The 14,201-nt window shown below is 40.4% G+C and overlaps 1 long non-coding RNA gene across 1 annotated transcript; it reads right to left on the reverse strand.

Annotated features, from left to right (window-relative positions):
* Positions 1 to 2,021: 2,021 nt before the first annotated feature.
* LOC149282352 (uncharacterized) lies at positions 2,022 to 14,128 on the reverse strand. Its single transcript, XR_016277972.1, has 5 exons — positions 13,971 to 14,128; positions 13,513 to 13,662; positions 11,941 to 12,080; positions 5,729 to 5,814; positions 2,022 to 3,095 (listed from the first exon to the last, which is right to left on the reverse strand). It is a non-coding gene; the product is annotated as an uncharacterized LOC149282352 (long non-coding RNA).
* Positions 14,129 to 14,201: the final 73 nt, after the last annotated feature.

Here is a 14,201-nt window from a genome sequence, read left to right on the forward strand (position 1 = left end):
TTTCTACAGTAGGAGAAGCTCTGTAGGAAATAAGTAACTTACTGTAGCTAATTACCACAATATTTAGCAAATGTTTATTTAAAATATAGTGAATTATAGAGAAGAATAAAATATTGTTGGACCTGAAAGATACCAAACAATTTAGACACTAGAAACAGATAATTTAAAGAAGGACGGTTAAAGAATGCCTGTCATTATCCCTCACAGTCTTGCTTAAGAATGGGAGAAAGACAAAAAGCTGAATCAAGTAGTTGTACTTCTTTGTGGCTGCCAAAAGCCAGTTTGTCTGTAGAGATAAATATTCCCATGAATCATTCTCAGAACCTAACTGATTCTGACAGTGGTTCCTTGTCTTCATATTCTGCTGGGGGAGGCGGTGGTGGGATGATCTCATAATTTACAGAGATATTTCCAGCTCATCCAGATAACCAAGGCTGACACAATGCTCCTTCCTTCATAAACACTGATTGACTAGAACTTAGGGAAGTTACTTTTTTTGGACTACAGTTTCCAGAAACCCTTAGCCAATGTGGCTAGAGGCTGGGAGATCCAGGAATTGCACTCCAAAAAGTAATGTATTGTGTTTGTGAGTTTCTGTGCTCAGATTCTAGAGTTACCCACATACAGGGTGAGCAGAACTCTGTACCTTAGATGACCACAGGTTCAATGCATTCCTTCTTCTGGTTCAATGCATGGCTTCTTCTGGTTATAAAACTATAAAGAAGTCTTCTGAGAGCTTGAAAAGTCATTGATGCTCAGAGTAGGAAATAGGTAGATGTGGGCAATCGTGGAGGTTGTAGGGCCACACACATAGGCTGCCAAAAAAGCCAACACCCAAACAAATCTTGCAAGTATCTGCATGCCTCTTGCAGCCTGTTCACCTTGTGGACAGAAAAAAGGGATAGTCTAGGAAGTCTAGCCCTACCATTAGACAGAGTTAGATAGCTCCCTCAGGACATAGACACTGTGATTGGGGAATACCACCTGCAAGGTCATAACTTGCCTTCTGCTCCCTTAAGTTAACCTGTTGCCTTCAGCAGGGAGACACATTTTCATCTATGGTCCTGATGTAAAATTCAGCTGCCAGCTTCTTTGGCTTATGGGAACTTATGTGAAAGGGAGAGTGTGTAATATCTTGGAATGGCCTTTTGGTGGATGTTGGCCTAACTGAAGAAGCTTGACTTGGACCAACTTTCAGTCTAAGGAAGGTTAATAGATTTGCATAAATAATCAGTCAACTGGGTGCATAAATAATACAGTTCAAGGGATAATGGACTTTATTGCATGAGCCCCGTTCTCACTGCGATCACATTAATGAAAAGAACTAGGTACATAGCAGTTTGGAAGCAGTGCTTATCACATGCATCTTCAGTCGTGGGACTGGGGCTGTTGCTGCCATCAACCGTTCTGCACTCTCTTTCCCAGATTGCTCCTTAATCCTGTTTCCCTGCTTTGTTGCTCTACCCAACATGCCTTTCACATTTTTATTTTTATTTTTAACACAGTTTAGCAGCTATGGCAATGTGATTTAGTGGGTGGAAGGAAGAAAATAAAAGAAAGTGTAAAAAGGAGGAAACTAGCCTACTCAGGACTACTAAGGGGAATAGGGAGAGGGAGACAGAAGGCTGAAACCATATGACTTGCCCAACCCTCGAACTACAGCTGGAAACTTATCTCAAGGGAGGGTTAATGCAACAGCAGTGCAACTGGTAGCTATTGACAGGCTTTGCCCCACAATAAAAAGGTGCACCACAGTCATGGGTAGCCTACAGACAGTTGCAAAGTTGGCTGATAAGGTTCTGCCATACATGGTATTATCTTGCTTCATTTTCACTCTTCTACTCTCGTGCAATAATATCTACTATGAAAATAACGAAAAAACAAAAATAAAATAGGATAAAAGCTCTCACTGAAAAGAAGTGCTTCTGAGCAGTGCTGAAAACATGTAAAAGAGACAGCTAATAGCTTTGGTTTACTACTGGTCTCTTTCTCAGAGAGAAACAGTGTGGAAAAGAGAAAAGAGGGTGCATTTGCAGTTAGATCACAGAAGAAATTAACAGAATAATGTGGTGGAAAAAACCCAGTAACTGAAGAAAAGGAGCAGGAGAGTTGGGTAAGTTTTAATAAAATCAGGTTAAAGGACACATGTCACATCTGGACCACATGTTCCTCACCAATGTGATATCTATTTTAGATAAATGTGTAAATATTACTTCCTTCCTCGTGACAGCCTTTAAATTCAAGGTTTTGTGTAAATCCCTACCCTCTCTCTGGCTTTACTTCATGAATGAAGATTCAGGAAGGACTCATGATCCCATGCTTTGTACAAGCGAGCTGATGACTAAAAAGACCAATTCGAGATAAACAAGTCCGGTTGCAGAAAGCACAGCAGAAAGTCTTCTTGGGTGATGTTTCCGGGTTGTGGTTCTTTCTGCGTTGTCGTTTCTCTTCGAGACTCATTCGGCGTGAGATTTCAAAAAAGGCTGCAGCATTGTGGATAGTGTGTCTCCATGCCTCCCAGTGCAAGGCCAGGGCGGACCATTGTTGGTGATCAACTTGGCCATTAAATGCTATAGTGCTATATGTCATACATCTCCATAATGTAACAATTTCAAACATCTTTTCTCCTCTGAGAACAACTGGAAAAGCATTGAATTCTACAGTGGAGTAAATAGCACAAGTAATGATGGGTCATCCAAGGCCCTTCAGAAATGCATGTATGCTCTTAACAAGCGAAGGTAACATAATCTAGGGGTAAATAACTTACAGCCCTCCACATGTTGTTGGACTGCACCTCCCATCAGCTTCAGCCAGCATGGTCAATGGATGATGGGTAGAACAAAGTAGCATGTGCCAGTTCATATACTGTATCCCAAAATGCTGAGTTGTTGGAGGTGATGAAATTCAAGATTAGCATCCTAAACACTATTGTTTCTTTGCAGGCACATAGGAATGCACATGCTAAAGTACTTGGTCATTTTAATTACTTATGCAACTACTGCATGAGTGGCTATCACATTCACATTGTGCTTTGTTCATTTGTTGGCACTCCAGGATTCAAAAACTTCAGGAAGATCCGATTAAGAAATACTGTACTGTAATGGAAACAAAGAGTCATGTTGCAGATCATTTCTTGTAGGTGATCACCTCTGCCTATTGCCTTCCTATGGGAGGCTGGGAGTTCAATAATGTTTTCATTGCTGTTGTTCTTGTTGCTATTTTCACTTAACCTTTTTGCTTTGAGTCTTCAGGCTGTTCCCATAAAAAATGCAAAAGCAGATAGAAACTGTTACTAAGCCCTCCTCCCCCAACCCAGTTTCCTAGGAATTCAGAGAAACCTTAAGGCACATATAATTTTTGAGGCTTGTTTTGCTTTTTGCTTTGTTTTGCTTTTTACAAAGTTCAGCTGCAGAGGCCAGAGTCTGGCTTTTAAGTCCCTTTCCTTTTTGGTGCCTCCTGCATTGAACATTATCCCCTGCAGGTAAAAAAGGGGCAGGTATAACCATGGCCAAGCCTTAGTTGGTACAAATTATTGCCTTAAGAACTTGTATTTAATGCCAGGACTTTTGTTCTGATTGAAGCCTATGAACAACTAGTAAAAAAGAGAGTGTGCCTCTAAGCATATGCAGAATATCTGTCATTACCAAATATTCACAACTAAGCCCCATATATTTCATCTTTGAATAAATACTTTCTGGGTAGAGCTAGCGTGATGTAGCCATTTGAGTGTGGGACTAGGAATCTGGGAGACCAAGGTTCAAATCCAGGTTGAGCCCACTGGGTGCCCTGGCCAAATTACGTGCTCTCAGACTCAGATAAAAGCAATGGCAAACCCCTTCTAAACTTGCCAATAAAACTAGTGGATAGGTTCACTTTAGGATTGTCTTAAGTCATATATGGCATGAAGATATACTACAGCAATAACAACAACAACAACAACAACTTCCTGGGTGCAGTTAAAACTTAGAAATCTATCCACCCACACTTGTCTATGAATACATTCTAGAAATGAAGTGTCCCTGTTTACAGGTTACAGAGCTGAAACAGATGCCCAGTTAAAGCCCAGTTTTGGGCGTCTTGCGAGTGTGGCATTTAGATGCCGCACACTCTGAAGTCACCCAGAAGATACCCGGAAGCTGCCAGCTGCCCAGATATGGGCTGCTTCAAGACTCACTGGCATCACGGTGTTTACATGCCGTAAACTGCCGGAGCATCTTGAAGCCACCCTGGGGCTGTAGTGGGGTCAAATAGAAGCCTGCCCAAATAGGAGTGGATCTTTTCTGCTCCTATTTGGGCTGGTTTCAGGGCATATTGGGGCTGTGGTGTCTGTATGTCATGGCCCCAGTGCATCTTCGCCAGGGGTGGCTTCATGCCAACCCTTGTTGGCCATCTTTTCCAGCCCACAGTTTTAATCCCTATATTGGAAGACATCACTTGTGAATTAGTTTGTAGTCTTAAAACAAATGGGAAAGACTAGATTAATGTGAATGAAATAAACCCTTTATTGTTGTTGAATGCAGCAGCTGGTATTCTATAGCACCTTAATCATGTAGCTATGTAGTGTCTCGTAGGCCAACCCCTCCAATCCCCACTTACTGGGGAACAGCCACTGTGATTGAGGGAGGTCTGTTCCTTGTCATAGGGTCCTTGTCACAATTCCCCCTTGCACTGGAGAGGGGTGGGTGATTGGGAATATTAGCTGCTTCTCTCACTGATCACAGTGGCTTTCATATTCCCTAAAGCAGTACACCAGTTACATGAATATGTAGAAATTATATCGTATTATATATCGTATTTGTTTGTCAAAAATGCATAACTCTAGGTTACGCACATTCTTCACTGCTTCAATGAATTCCAGCCAATATTCAAAGTTTGCTAACAGCCCTTGCCAACTATGGTTTCAGGCTGTATTACCACTTCATGATAGCAGTGGTGTGGAAAGATACATAGCCTTTCAGTCATAATGTCAACATCTGCCAGAATATTTTGTAATGGCTTTTAGTCAAATACAATAAACGATTGACTGACTGGCCTGCCAGAATATGGCTGCACATTGACTGGTAGTATATTGGGTGCTATATTCTGTGACCCTTATTTAATTTAAAGTATTATAATCTGCTTTCTCTCTCTCTTTCATGTTTACATCTCTTAAAGTGGCGGGGGCAGGGATGTGTATGATTTGGCCTTCCAAGAATCGTGGTCTACATCTGCCTGTATCATAATAATAATAATAACATATTTATTTGTATCCTGCCTCTCCTTACTGTAGGATCAAGACAGGTAACAGCAGATCAAAAAACAACAATTACATACAATAACAAGCATACAAAAGGCATTCCCTTATTCACTCCTACCCTCCCTCCCTAAAAGGACAATAAAATCATAAAATTCCCAGCAGCAGTGCAGTACATTACAACAAGGTTAAGCCGGAGTGACCACATTAAGATGGTCATGAGCAATGGTATGGGAATGTGGAAGCTATATACCATACTTACACCAGTGTAGTTGTCCAGAGGATCTTGACTTTCTCTAAACATGGGGTGGGATACCTGTGGCCCTCCAGATGTTGATAGATAGTTTGGAGTTTGAGCCTACTCTATTCTCCCTCACTACCACAGCCAATGCTAACTGAAGCTGATGTGAACTAGAGTCTGTAAAAATCAGGATAACTACAGGTCCTCCTCTAGAATCACACTCCCTTGTGGCTCCCTGACAGACCTGTACTTACCATTCTGATAAACTCTCTTGAAAAAATGGTTTGAACCTTGAGTTTTGCCATTGCCATCAGTTTCAGCACCTCCTTTCAGTCACAACCTGCAATAAATGGGATACCAACTCTGTAAATCAAGATGATCAAACTGAGGCTGTTGTACTTTGGCCACATCATGAGAAGGCATGACTCACTGGAAAAGACAATAATGCTAGGGAAGGCAGAAGGCAGTAGAAAGAGAGGAAGACTACACATTAGATGGATGGACTCAGTCTAGAAGGTCATGGGCTTGAGTCTGCAGGACCTAAACAGAGCAATGAAGGATAGGGGATCCTGGAGAAGTCTCATCCACAGGGTCACCATGAGTCAGAGTTGACTGAAAGGCAGTAAACAACAACAAAAACAATTGAGTTTGTTTACAGGATTGTAAAGACCACAAGAAAAGGGCTTGGATGGATCCTAACTTCCATTAAATAAACTTTCTTTCTTCCCCATTCCCAATGCAGCTCTCTGCCAGGAGTCCAAACTCACAAGTACCACCTCTGAGTATCCCTTGTCTAAGAAAACCCTGTGAAATAGGGGTCACATAAATTGACAGAGGACTTGAAGACATTCACGCACACACACACGCACACTTCTGTGTTAGTTATCCTGCTGTAATAAATCCCAGTTCCACAAGGTGGCAACCTATCCTCTCTTCATGAAAAGGATTAAACAAACCAGGTGTCTTCCTTAAGTGCAGATACATTCTGTGCTACCATTGGGCAACTTGATATGATCATCCTAGTGAAAATTGCTGGGGATCAGTGGAACCCATCACACATTTCTCATGGCCCCCCCAGCTGCTCCTACTTGCTGGAGCTTCATGTATCACTGGGCCCCCTTTTCAGAATGTATAAGGTATACATAATCGTTACCTATAAGGGGCTGGTCCCTGTCACATTTCAGACAAAAACTGCCTATTTTTGTTTTCGTAGAAAAAAACTTGTAGAAAAAATTTGTTTCTGTGAAAACATAGCCTTTACAATCTGGGTACAGTTTTAGGATAGGCAAAAGGGGCCAGGGAATGATGATGAGTAACAAAATATTTATGTAATTTCTGACTGGTTTGGCACCAAAATCATAGAAAGTGTAATAGGACCAAGGTAGACCATGATTATGGAGAAGGATCTGAACATGCAGCATTTTCCATAAGCACTCAGTGCTATACCTTTTCAGATTCCATAGACTTCTCCAAAGCAATGCTGAGATTCTTTATTTTTAGAAAACAGTAAGCTCTTTGTATCCACTGGGGGTTGGTTCCAGGACCCCTCATAGTGGAGTAGTAAAATGGTGCCTCTTATATAAAATGGCAAACTGGAGGTTTGCTTTTTGGAATTTAAAAATACATTTTTTGAGGCCATGGATGGTAGAATTCATGAATGCGGAATGTGTGGATCTGGAGGGCCAACTGTATTAGCAGATGGAAGGAGGGATTGGAGGAGGGGACAGTCAGAGAAGTAGAAATCCAGTGATTTCTCTGTCACCCAATTCCCCCTTGCAGCCACCACCACCTTTAATTTTTGTGAGTAAGCATTAAAGTTTGGACAAGCTGGCAATGGCAAACCAATCTTGCCAAGAAAACTTCATGATAAGTTCATCTTAGAGTTGCCATAAGTCAGAAATGACTTGAAGACATGCAACAACAACGTGTCTTCAAGTCATTTCTGGACGGCCACAGTTATCCACCCCTGCACTAAACAGTTGAAGAGAATCAGGAACTAATGTTTAGAGGCTATTGGGTGATTTTGCTTATTGAAGACACATAGTAAAGAATGTATTTATTATATACTCAGCTTTCTGTCTGTCACACCACATGCTGCTTCTCTGCAAGGTGATGATCAACAATATTGACAGTACCCCCAGCACAACTTCCAGAAGCAGTAGTCTTATAGGAATATCACAGCTTAAACATAGTAGTGTTCAGAGGTTAACCAAGTTACTTTTCCAACCTCTGGTAATGGATAAGAAAGGTAACAGCAGCTGTAGAGCTGGAATATGAGATAAATGCTTCGGAGGTGAGTTCTGAACCATAGATTATATACAGTGGAATGAAAAACTAGCTTTGCAAGGCATCTACAATTTCAGAAAATAGGCAGAGGAGTCTTTTGAGTTCCTTCCCAATCTCTTTTTCTCTCTCTTTCCAAAATATGCACGAGTCTCTAACGAAAACAAATTATTTTGCTGGTGAATGGTTGACAAGAGATAATTGTGTATGCTCCTTGGAGGACTCTTCAGAGACACTTTGAAGGTTTATTCTGCACAGGTTGCTTGTTTTCTGAAAGCAAATGTCTTGACATTTAACAGTATCACTGAAGAGCATGGCTTCGTTATAGTGAAGGAGATAAATGGCTTTGTGTGTCAGGGTTAGGCATGCTTATTCAGCTATGCAGCTTTGGGAAAATAGGAACCAGAAGTGTAATAGTAACATTGAAACCGTGTTCATTAAAAAGGAAGCCTGAAAGAATCCACTGGGCATGTATTTATCTGAGTTGTGCATCAGCCTGAGTGTACTGCATATAACAATCTTAATTAGAAAAGTGAACTGAAGCAAGAAGACAGACTGTCTCCTTACTCCAAAATTATCATATTCCTATCAATGTCTCCGTATGCTTGGGTAACATGTAATTAGGGACAAAGGTTAACACATAATTTTGTATGTTGAATAACCGGTTATGTTTATGCCATTATTTGAAGGCAAGGTTTGCTTTCCTCAATTGGTCTGTGAGCAAGGGAAAGAGAGTGGGAAAGAGAAAAGGCTACTGTGTCAGCTTCACCAAAGAGATTGCTATACACATCTTTTAAACCATGAAAAAGTGCTTTGGTGATATTCATTGCACAACAACACCCTTGACTTGTAGCTGCTGTGTCCCCCAAGTGCGGTTAGGGTGACCCTTTTCATTGACAGAAGAAATCCATCGATGACCTCCCAACTGCATTAGTACTCATGTGTGAAACATTGCTGCCAGGACAGTTGTGATATCACATGGCATCAGTGTCTCCTCTTGCCGTGTCATCCCTCCCCCTTGTGATTCCCAAGCAGGCTTATTCACTTTATTTTATTTTTTCTTTCATTTCTTTTTTTTTAAACTTAAATTGTAGTACTACAGCTCCAGAATTGCATGCAAATAAATAAATAAAAACAAAACCCCTGAAAGGCATGCTGTGTATGGCATAGGGCAGGAAGGAGAGGTTAAGGGGGAATCAGGAAGAGAACAAGATGGCAGCCCCAGTTGCATGATTGCAAAGAGAGTGTGATAATGGCTGCTCTGAACCTGGTATGTTTCCATATTTTTAACTACCACAATTGCAGCAAGAACGAGGCTCATGTGGTAATGTAACAAGTGAATGGAAGTATTCAATGAACAACCATATAATCTCACACAGTGATTTCAGATTGTGTGTGTGTGGGTTTTTTTAAAAAAAAACCCCACAACACATGCATATATTTTGCATTCAAAATTTGAATAAAAGTTTATCCTTTTCAGCTGGGAATGAATGAATGAATGAATGAATGAATGAATGAAAACTAAAGTGGTTCCCTTAGTATCTGCTGGGGTTTGGTTCCAGGATCCCCCATGGATACCAAAAACTGTGGATGTTCATGTCCCATTAATATAATGACATAGGAGCCTTTCACATGGCGACAAGTGACGGGAGCATAGTGGGATTCACTTTCCCATGAATGAAAAGCGGTGCTAAAATTACTCTTTATTTGTGGGGTAATGCCGTGATTATGGCGATGTTGCGAGATGTCATGTGATAATCTTCAAGCAATTGTGCGAGAGTGACGAGCATCCCGCTATGCTCTCATCACTTTTTGCCATATGAAAGAGTCCATAATGAAATGGTGTCCCTTACATAAATTGGCAAAGACAAGGCTTGCTTTTGGAACTAAGATATTTTAAAAAATATTTTCAAGCGGTGGATTCTGGAATCTATGGATAAAGAATCCGTGGATACCGAGAACTGACTGTAATTTGATGTTTATTCTGATTTGTAATTCTTAATTGTCTGGGGGAAGTGAAGACAGGCTAGAGGAATTGTGCTTTTGTTTGCCAGATGTTTTGGACATCATTTCCCAGGAGCACTAACCATCATGGTTATTATAAAAAGAGATCCTGGAAACTGAAGTCCATAATTCCTGGAGAGCCAAAGGTTAAGAACCATTGGGCTGGCGGGTAGTTTCTAACTATCTGATTTGAGAGGAAAACCATTCCTTCGAATCTTCCTAAACTCTTGAGTGCAGTTTTATTCAGTGGTAAGATAATGTGAAAGAGCAGAATTTAAAAGATATCGTGTGAGCAGAGCTAATGAGGATAGGGTGTTTTAAAGGTATCTCATTCACAGGGTTGCCATCAGTTGAGGTCAATTTGAAGGCAGTTAACAACAAGATAAATGCATTCTGCATTTGCTGAGATGCACACTATTACTACTTCAGGTGGTTCAGGGCTGAAGTTTATAGACTAGGAATAATGGTTTTTTGGACTAGAACTCCCAGAATCCCACAGCCACTATATGGTCCAAAAACATACATTTTTGAGCTCTGCAGCTGATGGTTGGTGTGACAGACTGTAAACTGTACCTTGGCACTTCCATGCATTAATATAGGGCCAAATTAGACCTGACAAGGGGGATCCCTGATAATCTCTCCCAAGATCTTTGTCTTTAATTCAAAGTCAATGGAAGGACATGATGGAAGGACATTTGGATCCAGGCTGTGCTCCTGGCAGAGAGTAAATTTTTCATGCCTCCCTTACGAATTTAAACGTTTCTCTGAAATGTCAACTAGACACAGAGGTGGAAAAGACCAGTATAATACTGCTGTTTGCTAAAATCACAGATTTCATAGATATATCTCATTTTGCCCTGAGTATGGCAAGACCTTTCTGCTGCTGGCTGTAACTCAGTGGTAGGTTTTGTTGGCTTTAGGTCCTAGGTTCAATCCATGTCATCTCCAGGAAGAACTGGGAAAGTCTCTTATCTGTTGTTCTTCTTTTTAATGCTGTTTTTAACTTTTTATCGTTATGCTTTTATCTGTATTGTAAGCTGCCTTGATCAAAATATTGGAAAGGCGGGATATAAATAAAATTTATTATTATTATTATCTGAAACCCTAGAGAGCTGCTGCCATCAGTGCTGTTGACAAAAGTAGGCTAAATGAAACAATGGCCTGACTTGCTTTCAGGCAGCTTTCCATGTTCCTGTCAGTGAATGATGTGCTAAGAAGTAGTTGCGCCTCGATAAATATGTTTGATTACGCAGTTTGACTTAGCATAGATGTGATCAATTATCTTTGATTTTTAAAGCCCAGCCACCCACATTCAGGACTTGGAGAATTTTGCTTTTTGGACTACAACTCACAGAATTTCCCACTAATCTGCTGGTTATTCTGTTGAGCTGTAATGCATTAATTACTCTTTTAGATTACTGGGGAATCATCTTTGGTATTTTCACTGTCAAAGACATTTCTCATGTGGCAACAGGTGTAAGCCATTCTGACAAGACAGGGGCACATTTGGTACTTTATCACAAGTGGTTATTAAACTGCCATAAAAGTTCAACAGTAGCACCTTTGACTATACCTATCACACAAGGCTGTCTCCCTTTCATCGCTGCCTTGTCTCCCAGTTGTTACTATTCCAGAACAGCTCTTTTTTAAAAATGTATTTTATTTTTTAAAACCACTGAGTTAGCATAACTCTGGAATGACATTAAGAAAAACAACCTCCCCACACACAGGGAGGCTGTGTTAAGGACAAGGATGGAAGGGAGAACACAGGACCAGCAACAGCCCAGTCACACCAGTGAAGGGACAGATGGAAGGTGCCCCCTTCATTAACATGATCATGGCGAGAACAGAGTGTGTGAGACAAAGTCCTTGGGAGACATTTCCCTCTGTGGTGGCATGACTTGAATTTCTTTTTTTAAAGGATATGGTGTCCTTTTATTCTGAAAACAAACAAACAAAATGTTCTGCAGAACATTAAAAACATTTATGTGTTTTTAAAAATATAATAATAATTTATTTCACAAAGAAGAAAGAGCAGCCATTCTAATATCAAATCAATGGAACCACAACATTAAACAATAAATCCTACCATACTGGGAGGGATGGGAGCTCGAAAAATTTAAATGATCATTATTGTGAGAAAACGAAAGAAATGGACACCAATTTGGATGACACTTACCACTGATTACTTCTTCTGTTCTGCACTTGCGAGGTGAGCTTTTCTGACAAAGATATAATTTATAGACTGAACTCTGGACTTCTACATAGACAGCGAAAGTTATTCATCAGATTTCCAAAGCAGTGCAGTTTTTGATTGTGCTGTAAGGCAAAAGCAATTCATTTAAGCTTTGTGCAGCACGTCTTTATGGATTCCTGTATATATAGATATAATACCTAGCTGAAATGACATCTTAATTGTTTGCTCCATGATTTCACAAATCTCATTAAATAACTTGAACCAGAAAGTATAAATTTTTGTGCAACGCCACCAAACATGGCAGTAAGATCCCTTTGCCTAAGGGATGCAAGCAAATCTTGGAGCTATTAGCGATTAATATGGCTAAGGCATATTGGGACTGAGAATCAGCATGGTTGGTGTTGTGGTTTGAGTGTTGAACTGCAACTCTTGGAGATCAGGGTTCGATTCCCCAGTTGGCCATGGAAACCCACTGGGTGCCCTTGGACGAGTCACATACACTCAGGCCCAGAAAACAGGGCCGCCTTAGCATTGCCATAATTCAAAAATGACTTGAAGGCACCCAACAACAAAAGCAAATATTGGGGTTGGTACCACAATATAACAACTTGATGGAATGCTCTTTCAATTTTGTTGAAATCATATTACTTTTCCTGCATATTACTTTTTTAGAACTAGAATCCTCCCCCCATATTTTTACATACAGGGGGAGAGTATTTATTGTTCCCCTCCCATTGGAGCCAGGTGTCACATTTATGTTTTATGCAGGAACACATAAAGTGCAAATACCCTATGTCTGTCACTCCTGTTTCAGCAGATCCCACACCTATTGAAATGAGATTAGATCTTTCTATCTCACTTGAGTTGCAATTCTTCTTTATCTTTATTATTATTATTTTTTGTATACCCAGATCAGTTGCTTGTTCCCATGCATTAAAACAACCACAGCTGTTGCAAGAAGCATTATCTATCAATGTCATTAAGCAATTATCTTCTTGGACTTGCTGCCTTTCCAAATTTGACTTTATAGGCATAAATTAGTTAAGGAGATGGTATGCAAGAATGATTACGATAGTCAGTATTGGATTTTGAGGGGTTTGGTTCTCCAGCCATCATCAGATAAATGTCTTCATAATCTAGGGGCCCATGCACACTACATGATTGTGGCTTTGATATTCCACTTTAACTACCAGGGTTCTGTCTCATGGAGTATTGGAATCTGTACTGTAGTTTGGTGTGGCACTGGAGTGCTTTGGCTGACAATTATGAATGTCCCTCCCAAAACTGCAAATCCCAAAATTCCATAGGATGAAATCAAGACAGTCAATGAGGAAAAACAATGCTACGATTCTGGTGTGTGAATGGGCCCCAGGAACTCTTGACAAAGCATCTAGTAGAAGAATGTTAGAAAACCTTGCTTGACTAGACCAAAGGACTTTCTGCATTCAGCATCTTCCTCCTCCTCATGGTGGCCAAATGCCTACAGGAAGCACACAAACAGGACATGATGATAATAGCCAACTTTGTATTTTGGAACTCTGGTTTCAACTTTACCTTGAACTGCGGCGCTTGAACAAATATCTTTTCATTTGGCACATCTTGAGATACTGCTATTGCACGATTGGCCATGCCCATCAGTTATTTTATAGTCATTTTGTGAGTTGTGCTCATAACATCGTTTGAAAATCTTCTCTTGGTCCCACACTGCAAAAGGATCAAAACAGTGGTCAAAGAGCAGGCTTTCACTTCTCCTCACTACCTAAGATGGCTTCTTCACTCTATGGAGTTTATCACACAAAGGAAATCAGGAGTTTATCCCATGAACATCCAGGGAAAATCGCATAATTACATGAAGCAATTTCACATGTCACACAAAACCCGCCATTAATGTGATCACAAAGAAGCATCAACATGCGCTAATCTTTTTACTTTGGGAATTTCAGTGACAATGCATTTCCGATATCACTTTATTTGAGCAATTGCGTGTGATAATCATTTCTGCAATTACTCACCATTTTCACTTTGCAGGATGCTTTAAATGTGCTTAAATCTCTCTTTAATGCCAAAATTAGCCCCAGTGTGATAAACTCCTATCTAATGGTAGGACTGGCACAGGTCTTTATCACAATTTGGGTGTCACCACAAGAAAGCCTTCTGAAGGTAGGAGTGACTTGAGCAGGGCCTCAAATGATGATCTCGTAAGACAGGCAGGTTCATTTAAGAAGGAAAAATCCTTTGGATAA

The sequence above is a fragment of the Sceloporus occidentalis genome, unplaced genomic scaffold, assembly GCF_023333645.1.
Source record: "Sceloporus occidentalis isolate IW3139 unplaced genomic scaffold, rSceOcc1.0.p SCAF_118, whole genome shotgun sequence".
Classification (NCBI taxonomy): Eukaryota; Metazoa; Chordata; class Lepidosauria; order Squamata; family Phrynosomatidae; genus Sceloporus; species Sceloporus occidentalis.